At 36.4% G+C, this 14,493-nt stretch overlaps 1 protein-coding gene across 6 annotated transcripts in view; it reads right to left on the bottom strand.

Annotated features, from left to right (window-relative positions):
• Positions 1–14,493, bottom strand: part of IRAG1 (inositol 1,4,5-triphosphate receptor associated 1) — an 81,929-nt gene that overhangs the window by 52,677 nt on the left and 14,759 nt on the right. For 5 of the 6 annotated variants that reach the window (XM_068398612.1, XM_068398608.1, XM_068398611.1 and 2 more), the window contains exon 3: positions 422–519. The gene's annotated coding sequence lies outside the window, so the exon portion shown is untranslated. Of the gene's footprint in view, positions 1–421; positions 520–1,156; positions 1,924–4,076; positions 4,109–14,493 lie in introns of all 6 variants that reach the window. The other variant, XM_068398609.1, reaches the window with a different exon arrangement.

Genomic DNA, 14,493 nt, shown 5'->3' with positions numbered 1-14,493 from the left:
CCTTTTGTACCTACAAAATGAGTTAAAAAAAACCAAAACCAAATTACCTATCCTATTCACCTGATTCTACTTATTCCCACGCTAAGATGAGACAATGTAAAGAAAGAAAGAAAAAGAAAGAAAGAAGAGAGAATGGAGTGCTTTTTAACATTTTGGTCTGTTATTGTAAACTTACTGCTTAAAATAGTTAGGAAAAAAATGATCCCCGCAGCTCGAATTTGTAGTCAGATATAGATCACTGAATGCAGAGAACTTTCTTTTACCACTGTGTAGGCTTAGAGTACAATCTCCAGGAAATGGTGATCTGGGAGCTCTATTCCATAAAAGGGAAAAGTATTTAAAGGCCCTTGGCTTTCAGTGTGTTCTCTCTGCAACTCGTTTTACCATAGTAGAGAAAGCTAAGTATAATCATTTAACTTACCCTCTCTGAGTCACAGCTGAGTGCCGTGTTAGAGAAGGCTTAGATAAAGGTGATTTACTCCATCTCCACTGATAGCTTAGCAGTTGACCTCAAACGCTCTGTCACATCACAACAAGGATATATAAAAAAAAGAAGAAATAAACAGTTAAAGCATTTTATTGACCTCATACTGCCCGTAGTCAAGTCAAGTAACTCTCATTTGTCAACAATGGGAGTTGCATGCACATGAACACAGCTGAACTGCACAATTCTGAGCTGCTTTTTGTGACTTCTTTGTTGTCCTGCAAAGTGGTTGTAAAATATTATCATACTAGAAAAGTACCTTTTTGCACTCCTTTTGTATAGCTGTAAAAGCATATGAAATTCATGTAGCATTTTGAATTAGATTCTGCAGCTTTGAAGTACTTAAAAAACACTAAACGTATTTTATTCAAGCTAAGCGTGAGCAACACAGTGTTGTTATGTTTGTACCACAGAAAAGGTTTTCAAACACAACGCCTGGTTATAGTATTTAAGATACACAAAGATTGTTGGCATATATTAGCTATCTCAAAAAAATTTAAAAAAACCACCACCACAACAGAACAAACCAAGCAAAACCTATAAAACAAGATCTTAACAGAAAACCTTTAATATTTTGCACTAGGACTTCAAAATTTTCACACAATAGAAACATTCACTGGAAAACAAAAAAAAACAAAACCACAACTAAAGCCGACTCATTTACATTCTTACCCTATAGGAAAAGAGAGACTACACGGAAACAGGAAGACACTTTATTGTCTGCAACACAGAAAAAATTTGACAGTTTCCTACTCCATCTAATTTTTATGACAAGAGAGTGGTTTCTCATATTAAATACTTCAGCTTGCAAGATATTAAAGATACTGCTTTAGTCAGTTTACCAAAACACAGTCATAGCCCCAGGACTAATATAAGGCATCTCTGTGATAAGGTAATGATCTCTAATGATCAGTAGTGATCTGAGTTCTGCTCACATTAATATCCATATAACTGTACAAGGTAAAATCTGGAAGATAAAGTGGTGTTTCTGTTCATAAGATACAGAACAATACCACTGGGGCATGCAAAGTGTATGCAACTACTACATGAATCCAAAGCATCTGTTTTCATTCTGAGAAGTATTGAGATTAATTCCTGAGCATTGAGATTAATTCCTGAGCAACTTAAATAATACTTCTTTACAATCAGAACACTTCCAGGTTGCAACCTCAAAGACATGGGACAAATAAGAATAATTCTCTCACAAAAATATTTTAAAGGATGAAACCTACAAAAGCATAAAAAGAATACAGAAAATGCCCCTCAGGTATTAAAACACTTCTGTCTCCCAAACTTAGTGGGTACAGTCTTCCTCAGGACTACAAGCTACCCATACAGGACTTGCTTTACAGAGCAGCACGACAGGAAAGAATCTCCTTTTCTGCTTCCTGTTTTCCTCATAGCTCAGGAACACATAAAACTTGATGGTTTTCAATAATCTGCTTGAATAAGAGAAAGGAAAGTTAGGTCAGGCAGAAAGTAAAATGTTCTTTTGATGCATGTCCAGCCTGATCTGATTGGGAGCACTCAGGAGAATATCTCTAGGCATGGCTAGTTCTAACACTGCTGAGACTGAAAAACAAAATGTTTGGGGGTGAGAGGTGATGCTGGTCCATTACCAACACCACCAACTCCTACAAAAAGGCATTTGGTTTGGTTATGTATCTAAAATTTTATATCAGAGTTTAAAGAAATCTGATAACTAACTCCCACAGAGTTTAACAGATAATGTTTTCTGGGAGTTATGTACTTAAGTCCAATAGGATCCATTCTGATCCCAGCTTTAGGCTTTTCCCTGATACATTAAGAGAAAAATCAATTGGACCCGATTTCACACTCGGACAATTATTTTAACATAGTTAAATGGAAATTTAGGACTTACTGAAAGATCACAACTGTATCTGAAAATAGCATTTTTTTCTGTCAAATACTATCAGCCAGCATCATTTGTTTTAGCAACAGTTACCATTTTTGTTTTGTTAACAGTCAGTGTTTAGGTTTACTTCTCTTGCAGCAAAGCAATTGGAGGAGTGGCTTACAATAATTTTTGCAAGAATTCTAGTCTGAATTTTATGCTGTAGACAATCAGCAAATAACTGAAGAATGTGCATATTTTAGAAATACTGAGGAGCAGTATTTCACTAACTTTTTAGACTACTAGACCCAGATTTAAAAAAAAAAAAAAAGATAGGTTTTTCTTTTAAGGTAAGTGTATTTTGAGCAGCCTGAAAGCTTCCTGATATCACTTTTTCTAGGGGCAATTAGAAGTTAATATTGCATGAATCAAACTTTTGTAATTGACTCTGTTTTGGATGCAAAGTCTTTGTTTTCAGTTTTGTTTTTTTTTTAATTTTTATTTAGCACTAAAAAGAATTTAAGGAAATGAGATTATAAGTAGCATTACCTCCCTGTGAATACAAATGGTTTTAAGAATTGTGTACAAATTCACAAAAAATATGTTCTGGTTCATTCGTAGTTTTTATTCATTCTGGAGTTTTATTTGAACTAATCAGCTTAAGACAAAACTCCAAAACCATGATTTTATCTGCTTAAGTATGTGCCTAAGATACTGGACCCAGCTCTCATATGGAAAGGACAGCCAAAGGGAGTTATGGGAAAGGACAGATCTGTGAGGTTTAGAGCAGAGGCTTCTCCCCAGTCATGCCATTGCAAGAACCTGGCACTCCCCCCATCCTGTGCTGGGGACAACAGGATGGCTATGGCAGGAGAACCAAAGGGAGGTGGCACTTCCTCAGGGATTCCAGACCTGAAAGCTTTTACCCATCTGTTCCCCCTCTTGCAGTAGCTTGCATCCAGCATGAACTACAGTTAAATAAAGTGGCAGCTGTTTCCAGGGTCACTTTTAAGATATTCTCTCCAGAGTAGAGGACTAATATGGCCAATGACTCTGCGACAAAAGAGAAAATGCATGTATCTTTTTTTTTTCTATCTACACGGTCTCCTTTGTTCTTTTATTGCTCTCCAAGTACTCATGCAGATTTCTTAGCCAAAAGCAAGGAATCTTCTTCAGAAAGTAGAAGAAATTAAAGTGAACATGAAGCCATATGTTCAATCTTTCAAAACATAATAGTGAAAAGCATCTATACATTTCACTGAGCTTACTGAAGGTTTATGCTCAAATCCTTATTCAGAGAAAGCTCTCCACCAATGAACCAGTCAGAGATTTAAAATTTTAATTATGGTAGATCCTTTACCTCACAGGAAATTGCCTTCCAAAGCCACATAACAAACCTTTGCTACACATGAAGAACAAAGTGCACAAGCATGCCAGATGCCAGTCTGGGTCATGAAATAGTCATAACTGCCTAACAGATCTTACCATCCAGAAGTTTTTAGATAAGCCTCCTGCATTTTAAATTTCAACTAATCACTCCTAAACAAATTTGCTTTTATCATTTCAACAATTCTTTCCCTTGATTTTGTAAAAAAAAACAAAAACAAAAACAAAAAAACCCCAAAAACCACACACACACACAAAACCCCCCACCACTCTACAATTCATAGATAGCTGTTTTCATAAGTTCTGTTAACTTGCAAATGAAAATTTTACCTCATCCTACTTCTTACTGACCTCTTTTTTTTTCCCCATCAGTGGGCTTTCAGCTAGAATGAGAAGAACAAGACAATAAGTAGCATTCCTAGATGGCCTCTAGGAAACCAGCAGGGCTGAACTTTGGGGTACTTCAAAATATATATATATTTGGTGAAGAAGATAGCACATGTGATATTAAGGAAAAATTAGGCCCTGATTTATTCAGTATTATGCACAAGTTAAAGAATTCAGCCAGCAGTAGCAAATCTGGTGATAGAAGACTGTCAGATCTCAAGATAGAGTTGATATGTTCCTTAACTTACAAATTATTTTGGACAGACTTTAAGGAAATGCAGTTTAAAGGAAGAATGTGAACATGGAGTGGGTGGATATTTGGCACGGAGAATAAGGATTTCTAAGCATAAGGAACAGTATATAAGAAAGTGTGAAGATAAGAGTGGGAGAACAGTACATTAAGTGTCATTCAGGAGGGTAGTTCAAAAGGAATCTAGAGCTAGGAGGTATCTGGAGGAAAACCTATTGTCTTACAACATAAAGGCAGTGACCTTAACACAGGAGAAAATCCAAAAAATTGAAAATTATATGCGAGTAAAAAACGTTGCTCTCTTCCTCCTCCTAAACAACTTACTATTTGAAAGAAATAATTTGGAAGAAATGTGCAAATTTGTTTAGGAGGCAGCATCAATCTTTGTTCCACGGTCCTGAAAGACCCCTCTGATGCAGGACCTATGCATTGATAAATCACCCAACAGAAATTGCTAATGATAGTAGTATTAATAATACCAGCAGATAATATTACCACTAAACATGCTTTTGCCTAAATGAGCATCATGTACTCAGTAACACAGAGTCATTTGGGTTCCTTTTTCTTCTGCTCCTTCTCACAGATTTGGAGGAACCTAGATATGTTTCTACTGCCTGGACTGCATGTATTATATATCACATTCTAGTTACACATTTATTTTTGTCTACGATAGGCAGAGTTGGGAACTTGAGATGATATTTTCTCAAATTGCCACTTGACTATATTCTTAGTTAACGTAAAAGAGAGAACAAATTTGCTTGTGGGGAGGGGAGGCAGGTAAAATCAGGAGAAAAAAAATTTCATGTCTTTTGGTGCCAATTCATTGTTTAAAGAAAAGCGTTAAGGTTGTTACATGAAGTAATACTTTCAAATACAACCTTTACATACAAACATTCTATAAACTATTCTGTTTTCCAGGCCAGCTGGATATCAACTTTACATAATTTGGAAACAAATGACTACTGAAGGCCTAACTTAGAAACATAAAAATGTTGAAGGCAATTAGGGCAGAACACTATTGCTTAGTGAATCTCATTGCTAGTCAAGCAAAAATTTTTTCAAATTAAGAAATTAAACAAAATTCTTTCTTTCCCAGTTAAAAAGGGTAATCCCAGAGGGCACACTTTATTGAACAAACCAACAATAAATAGCTTTCTTTAGAATCATAAAATGCAATTGTGATCTTTCAAGCAGGGAGATCATACTCAGCTCTCCATCTTGCATAGATAAATGGCAAAGCAGCTAAATAAGTATTTTATTCTCATTTTATGCTTCCTGAACAAAATCAGATTCACAGTTGCTTAGTGACACATGTAAAATGTTTTTTTGCATTGCAAAAATCAACACACCCAAAAGAGCATGAATGTGTCTCACTTCCTTGTTTATGAGAAAAGAATTATGAATCCAGTTCCACTAAGTTTTTTAAACATTGCTGTACACCAGGAAAGGAATAACTATAGTATCAACTTATTCAAATAATCAGCCATTGCATGGACTTTGACTGCTGATTTAACTACAGTTAACTTACATGTTATTTTATGATGGCCAGACTGGAGGATCAATTCCCAGAATCAAGGAATTCTTCAGGTTGGAAGGTCATTTGGACCAACCTCCTCCTTGAAGCAGGGTCAGCACTGGAGCAACTAGACTAAGTTGCTCTGGACTTTTTCCAGTTGGAACTTGAAAACGTCGAAGGACAGAAATTGCAGAATTTCTGGTAGATCTGATCCAGTGTTAAATTACTCCCACAGTAATTCCCCTCCCTTCCCCTTACATCCAGTCAGGACGTCCCTTGACGTACTTTATGATCATATTGTCTCTCATTCTCCTGCCATGCACCTCTCTAAACTGCCCGAGTCCATCCTTTTAGTACATCATCTTAAGTACTGCAAGACTAGTTTCTTCCCCAGGCTAAGCAGTATCAGTTAGTTTCATCAGTATCCCCTCACACGATGTGTGCCTCCTGACTACCATAGTGGCTCTCCCTGGATTTTTTAGAGTTTATCAACATCCTGGGGGCCCAAACCCAGATGAGGTAAGCCACATCTGATGAGAATGTATTCCTACTCATCCTCCACACCGAATAAATGGATAGACACTCAAGGAACTTCACTTGTAATGCCAGGTGACATGTAATGCCAGTAGTATGAACTAACTACATTATTTGCGTCTAAATATTCAGCTGCTTTTTCCACTGATCTGGTAGTTCACTCATCTAGACTGCAATGTCCCAACTTGGATACAGGAATGCTGTATCAGAAGAACCGTTGCTTCTGCTAGAAATGGTCCCATTTTATCCCTAGATGACACATTGATTCTGCAGGCCTAGCAGTCTGTGAAGAAGCAAAAAACAACGCATATACCTCTTCCCTCCTGCTAGTATTTGATATAGAACTGTGAATAAGCAATAACATTTTCTAATGCCATCTCTTAGGCTCTTTTGCTGGAAACAGAAACAACTTGGAAGGCAGCAGCTACACTAATTTCTCTTATCAATATCTAGCTTCAGAAACAGGTCATAATAATAATAATAAAAAAAGATTAATCATACAAAGGATGATCATTCATTTCAGTGTTATCCAAAGGGTGGGGAGAAGTTCTCAGTGTCTCATTCAAGTGTGATGTCAATGCAGAATCAGGACCAAAAGCCCTGTTCTTGCTCAAAAGATCTTGCAAACGTACTTTGCAGAAGATCTTTCACCTGTATTGCTGAATCATCTGCTGTTTTCTGTGGGCTGTGTTATTTCTTGCTACTGAAAGTACACTTCTGGGACCATACTAAAAATATGTTGAAGAGTACCTTTCAGATGTAGTCACACAGTATTATTTTCACACTATGAAGTTCTTACAGTAAGTATTCCCTAACTGATTAATTTTTAATTTAAATTTAATTTTTAAAAGGTATGATGGGAAGAGGCAGTGTATTTACTGGACAGTTCAACTTATGTACTATATAAAGTCAGACTTTCAGTAGTTTGGAGAAGCTTTTTTTTTTTTGTACTGGGATTTAAAAATGAAGACCCACAATATCCAGAGACAGAAAAACCATCCTGTTACTGCTGAATTTAGCAAAGAAATTCAATGTGCATTTTAGTGGCCAAGTTAGCAATGGATTGGATGACTCTCCAATGAGGTACATATATTAGCAGAAATAGCAACAAATCCCTCAGAGTTGTGTTTCCTTTTCTGCTAATTGTGCTAACTGAGACAGTTATGGATTTCAAGGTGAAACCAACAAAGAGTATTTGATTTAATAATTTGAGGGCTTCATAGGTATCCTATCAGAGCGAATGATGTAGTAATTAAGACTAAGGTAAAATAAATACTCCAAACTCCACACATCATGCAGAAACAGTGTGTTAGCACAGAAACTGTTCTATTAGGCATGCTCATGACACAGCTGTTCTTGTATCTTATACAATAAAATATTCACTTCATTCTTTAGAAGGGCATTTCATAATGCAGCCACAGCACTTATTTAGATCTCAGTCATAAATAATATTCAGTGAGCTTTGTGAGACAAACCCTTCTGCAAGCAGCCCACATTATGGCTTTCCATACTTTGTTCAGATTTCCGATCTGAATCACTGCATGTTCCAAAATCCCAATGCAAACAAGTCCTTGAAATAAAAATATTGAGGGCAGCTGAGTTCTGACTGAAACTTTTAATAGAGCAGTGCATCATACTACTGTTACAACTAACTAACTACACAGATACTTCAACTGGTTACTTAAAAGTAATCAGTTCTGCCTACTGTTCCTAGTTTGAAAATATCAGTATTCCAGGAGGGAGCCTTAATCTCAGGTAATGCTTGCAAGCATCTCTCAAGTAATCTCTGGCTGTATCTCCAACTTGAGGAGTTAAGTGTCATGATTCTCTCCTACTCTCAGCTGCCAAACTCAGCTACTTGGCCTGAACTATACGTGGCCCAATCAAGGAACAGAAAGCCCACCAGGAGACTTCCCAGTGGCTGCAGTCTAGCACCCATAGCCAGAATTACAGGAGAAATAATTTGCCCTTGTTTTATCCTTATTTGACATGCAGATAAGGTAGCTTCAGGAAAAATAAATCTGAACTCTTTATTTTAATGTGGGGAAAAGGGAGAAAGCATACTGCTTATCACTGACTTGCAGAGAGGATGGTCAGAAAATGAAAGCAAACAGTTGTTTGTGAGAAAATAAAAGCAAGTTCCCATTTCCTGTGTTCTCAAAGCTCTGCCCTTAGGCTTCATCAGAATCCAAAATGAGGGATGAGAGATTATTGCTAGTACAAAAAAAATAAAAAACAAACAAAGATATTCTAGAGCTGCCTTTCCACTATAGCTATCACACAAAGTCTTTACTTACAGAATCCCAGGACTGGGAAAACACAGTAACGAAAAAAAGTGAAAATTCGACATTTTATTTTGCAGGTGTCTTTAAAAGTAAAGAGCTCTCTTAGACCATCCACTCCAATAGTGGCTCAATCATTCTATACTGCTTGACCTTCAAGATATTAACACTGAGGACCCAAAGAAGAATTTAACCACCTACTGCTGGTTTCCTCACTTTGAGGAAACACAGATGTATACTGAACATGGACTACACTGAAGTCAGCATTTTCAAATGTGCCACATCAAAGCTAAGCTCCTAAAACCAGATTTAAGTGAATGATGTATGTAATTCCTCTTACTTTTAAATCCTTCTCAGCAGGATTTCTGGGTATTCATATGGAAGAAAAGGAGGACCACTTGGGATACTGGCTAAAGGTCTAGATTCAGGAAAAATTACAATTTGCACTCTAATTTGGAAACTATCCTCATTGGCTTGCATCTGCTAGAAAGCATGGAAGAAGACAACAACTTTTCATTTTCTTTAGAAAGCTACCAAATATGAAACTCTACATCTTTAAGAACAGATGGCTGGCTAACCTTATTTTTGCAGTTTTCAACAATTGTTCTCCAAAACCCAGAACCAGTAAAGTTAATAATAAAGATCAAAGCTATCAGATAAGAAAGGAATTTTTATGGTACTGGCATGTACGGTACCAAAAAGCCACATTTTTCTGGGTAATTATACAGTTCAGAACAAAGCTTTGAGGCAAACAAGAGCTCTGCTCTTCTGGAATAGCACAAGCCAAATGCAGCAAAATGTTCCTCATGTCCAATTTGTCAAAATCTTTCCTTGATAAAATTATTTAGCTACTACCATTCCATCACTGATTATATCCAGGAGTTGATCCAAAAACAATGTACAAGCTTTATGCACAATCTCATCTCATCAACATCTGAAAAAAAGCACACTCATTTGTTAAGGTTTTATCAGTGTTGCACATAGTGAGCCCCTAGCAAAGAGGTGAGCTTAAACCAGAGAATTACTTCTGCAGGGAAAAAGAATTATAGACGTCAGGGTTTACATTTTATATACTAGGTTTTAAAATTTTGGCCTCCAAACCTAAAATGAAAATAGGGGAGATGAGTAGAGGGTAAAAGGAGCAGAGTTACTCATAGAAGAGACTTTAAAAGAGAAACAGAACATACCATGGGTCAAGATTTGCAAGAGAAATATAAGATCCCGCTCCAGTTGTTCTCTGTGTCTCCTTCAGAGTGCACCATCTCTACAGTATGAGCAACTGAATAAGGCACCTGCTTGCCTTTCAGCCATTTCAGTTTACAACCAGCAGTTTAGTTCAAGCTACTAATGGGTGAGGTTGTATGACACGTCCTGTTCCATTGTAGCTGCTAAAAGCTGGATAACTTCTGGCAGAGGAGCAAGGTGACAATATGAGGGAACAGCATCATCCACATCCTGATACTGAGCTAAACCTACCAGAACTCATCTGTCTTAGCTCTGTTTCATAGTGCTTTATCGTCTCTGCTAGAATTCAATATTGCTATTGTCATTACTGTCTTAAGAAATTGTGATGTGTACCTAATTATGCTCATTTTACAACTTTATATATAAAATCAGACAAAATGGTATTCTGTATCTGCCTACTTATAAACAATTCGTATACAATAAGTATATAGTCTATATACATTGAGATTTATTGTCTTACCATTTTTTATTCTTTCCTTATTAAACAAAGTTACATTGAAGTAATGGAATGTGGCTACTTTATTTTAAATTTTAAACAGTTGTAGAAAGTTATGGAATGAAAAAGATTCAATGATTCTAATATATTATGAAATAAAAAATACAAACCAAGGTAAAATATTTAGAAAATGTGTCTTAAAATATAGCAAGTTATTGTCATTTTAACAATACCATAGAACTATACAGATAAGACTAATCTAAAAAACAAGAAATGCTGCAATATCAATGCTTCAAAAGTTTTATTATTAATCAAAGTTTGGGGGTTTTGGAATGCCTCTGAACAACATTCTGACAAATGCTGAGACAAAAAGCCGCACATTAACTACCTGAGGTAGTGGAGGACCAATAAAAAACCTTAAAGAGCCTGAGATAGATGCAAACAGTATAAACAATGAATGATGCTCATTCTTTCCAGACACCTCCTTCAATATTTTGGTGTTGACCTTGAAGTGCTTTGCTATTCTGCCAAAATAAAAGAAATCTCTTGTTTGAGGACTGATTGCTTTATAATTTTATTATCACTTAAGGCTTTCATCCTAGTTCCTAACTTTAAGATAATAACTGTCCTACATAAGAAATTAATGTAATATTTTATTACTAAATAGATGTAGATATGAGAATGATAACACAGGGCTTTACAGCATTCCAAACCTTTGCTATTTTCATTAATTCCTTTGGAGAAGTCAACAAGTATTTTGATACAGGCAATATGTATTTTCAAAGAGAGGTTTTTGACAAAGTTCTCCACTAAACATCTCAAGGAGACTCTGCTCTCACAGTACAAGAGGGAAAGACCTCTTGTAATAAGGAAGAAAATAACAGGTAGGAGTTACAGGTCTGCCTTTCTGCTGCAGAGATTATACTCCCACAGGGGACTGTGGTGTTCAATATAGTCACGAAGAATCTGGAAAGAGGGTGTGTACAGTTGATTAAAGATGAGATGGGACAATCAGATCTAAAGCCAGCCAAGGCAGCTTATAGGATACTGAGCAACTGAATGATAAAATGGCAGGTGAAATACACTGCTGAAAAATGCAAATCAATGCACATGGGGAAAAATAACTGTAAAATATACTTAGCTAAATCAGAGCTCATCATTATGTTTTACCAGTCAGGAAAAAGATCCAAGTCATTTTTGGACAGTTCTCTGAAAATAGCATTCAGCAGCAGCCAAAAAGGCAAAAATATTAAGAATTAGTAAGAGATGAGAACAACAGATTATGAACATATTATGCCCAAATCTTCAAAATAGTTCTAGTCACATCTCAAAAAAAAATGCAACATAAATACAAAGGGTAGACAGAAGGAAGAATGGTCAGAAATTGCAAATGGTTTCCATGCAAAAAAGACTAGAGCACTTCACCTTGAGAAAGAGACGCTTCTGGATAGAGACAGGTTAGAAATTGTAAAAAATCATGAACAAGCTGGAAAGAGTGGTCTATTAATTATTTGCTCACAATTCCTCATGGTACACAAGGATGAGGATGCCAAAAGCAGTTATTAGGCAACAGTTTAAGTACAAAAGAAGCTCCTTCACACAGTATATAATTAAATAATTGAATTTGTTATCACAGGAAGTTGTAAAAGAACTGGAGCACCTAAGTGAGTTCAAAAAGGGATTAGATGCATTCAGGGGAGAGGTACAGTGGTAGTTACACAGCCTCTGGATCTGGAAAGCCCGAATCTGCAGGTGGTTGAAAACCATGAGGGTTAAAGAATGCTCCTGCTTTTAGCATAACATAAACACGACCTTCATGTGGGATTAGGTGAATGATTTGCATGACCTGGATATGCAGTTCTAATGTTCACTGGTGGAAGTAGGTTCAATTTCTGAAAAAAACTGATGTTGAGAAAGTGAACAAAGGAAAATTGCCTGTATGCCCATTATGAGTAATTAGCAATGCTGAAGGAAGGGATGGATAGAACAACATAGAGAAGAAAGTAATGGGAGAAAAAGACTTTTTCTTACATTTTTCTAGTCAATACAAGACAGTACATGCTAAGGCCAGGACTAAGATCCTGCTGCCATAGGGTGGTACTGTGCTGGATTCCTAAGCAGCCTTCTTGAAGAAGTAAACACATCTCAGTCTGAAGAATGTCTGGCATCTCCCTGCTTTGTCACGTTTTAGATTCTTGCATATCAACAATCTTCAGCTGTTTTTAAGAGGCTATTTGGGTGGCAAGCCACTTAAAGTATTTTCAGTTCTTTAAGATTCATCATACAAGAAGTACCGGATTTGACAGGAGAAAAGAATGAGCCAGCACTTTTCAATCTTTGCAGAACCTTCTTCCCCCCCTTCTTTCCCCAGAAGATGAAGAAACTGAGACTGGCAATGAAGGCTTACACACCCCTCGATTACAAAGGATTATTGCTGTTCTCCATCTTTTTTTCTTCTTATTATCTTAGTCTACCAGTTTCTTCCTTTGCCATCCCCATACCTTGCACAATATAGTTGCACAGCATTGCCTACACTCCTGCTCCCAACGCTTCACATGTGGCTGAGTCAGAAAAAACATGAAAATAATCTCTTCTCAAATCAGTTGTACAAACTGAGGGAATGTTTTAAGATGCTCTTGCAACTCCCACTGTTTTTCTCCACAGAATCTATGCCAGTAGAGTGCAAAGGAATAAATCAAACTTTCTGAGACAGAGGCTGGAAGTATCTCTTCTCTTTCTCTAATTAGTATTTCTTTCTAGTTCAGCCAGTATAAAAATCAGGTCACAGCAAGCAAGGAAATGTTAAAAAAAAAAAAAAGTCGACTGGTCTCAGATATGATGGATGGCCTTCCCCCCTGAGGTATTCACATTTTGAAAAAAACTAGAAATAGTACATATCAGCCACATTATTTTACAACTCTAAAAGTTTATTTCACACTGTAATATTTCCCCTGTATACCTAGTAAGCTGAATCTATAAGAGAAATTCCACAATGAGATTGCTTTAACAATGAAGAGATAATATATATCATTATAAATTTTTATGCACTATTGCTAGATTCTACATCATAAGCTGACTGTACATCGACAACTAACAGCCTCTGCACAAGATCAAAGTAGATAAACTATATTTAATTCTTGTCTACCAAACTTTGTAAGCAACCTACTTTATTTTCCAGTAATGAAAAGCACAATCATTCCATTCTACAATCATTTCAAACACTTCCATTCACTGCAGAAAGTCTTTAAAGAGACAGATGTACATTTTGTTTGCCTCTAAACTTCCAAGTTTTCCCTGTGCTGGATTGCTGCAACACTAAGTTAGATATTATGTCTTTAATCTTAGGGGGCTACATCTTGTCCTCCTGTTGTAAGGCCTGCAGGACAGGACTAAGCAAGGAAGTCTTACTAACATCAAATCTTGGGGGTACAGACAAGCAAAAGAACATGATACCAAGCAGGGAATGACTCTTGTTTTAAAACAGCTATTATGCTTCATTCATGATCTCTGAATACCTATTCCATGATTACTTTCACCCAGAAGACAGTTACTCAGAAAGCAGCAAGCATCTGTCTTTTGGGGTGGGGGAAGAGTAGTGTATCTTCATATAAGCACAATAATTGTACATTAAGGAACTTAATTTGTAATTTGTAAAATAAAGAAGCCAAAATTCTTACCCACTGACATCATAAGAGCTTTGCTTGACTACTCAGGATATGGCCAGTATAAAAATTTTTGGGAAAAAAAAAAAGTCATCTCTTGGCAACAGACTAGTAAGGAGCTGCAATACTGCCTCCTTTTCAACCTAATAATTTGAAATGAAATACCATGTTTTCTAGAAAGTTATATAATTTTCCATGCTTTTACCATATACTTGGGTTCTATTGTCTAGTATGGCCCTTGTTATCTTGCAGAATATCATCTCCAGCTACATATCAAAGTGCATACTGGTAGCTACACTTGAAACAGCTCATGAAACTAAGTAAAGGTTTATTTTGAGAAAGTAACCAAACAATTCTTTTCAATCCTGGTGATAAGGGTTTTAAAATTTATTGTGGAAGAGGAGAGAAAAAGTGCAATAACAGTTAGTATTCATGCAGAATTGGTTTGGACAGGAA

This window comes from Nyctibius grandis, chromosome 4, assembly GCF_013368605.1.
Source record: "Nyctibius grandis isolate bNycGra1 chromosome 4, bNycGra1.pri, whole genome shotgun sequence".
Taxonomy (NCBI): domain Eukaryota; kingdom Metazoa; phylum Chordata; class Aves; order Nyctibiiformes; family Nyctibiidae; genus Nyctibius; species Nyctibius grandis.
The sequence above is the reverse complement of the archived record's forward strand: the minus strand, read 5'-3'. Positions and strand labels throughout refer to the sequence as shown.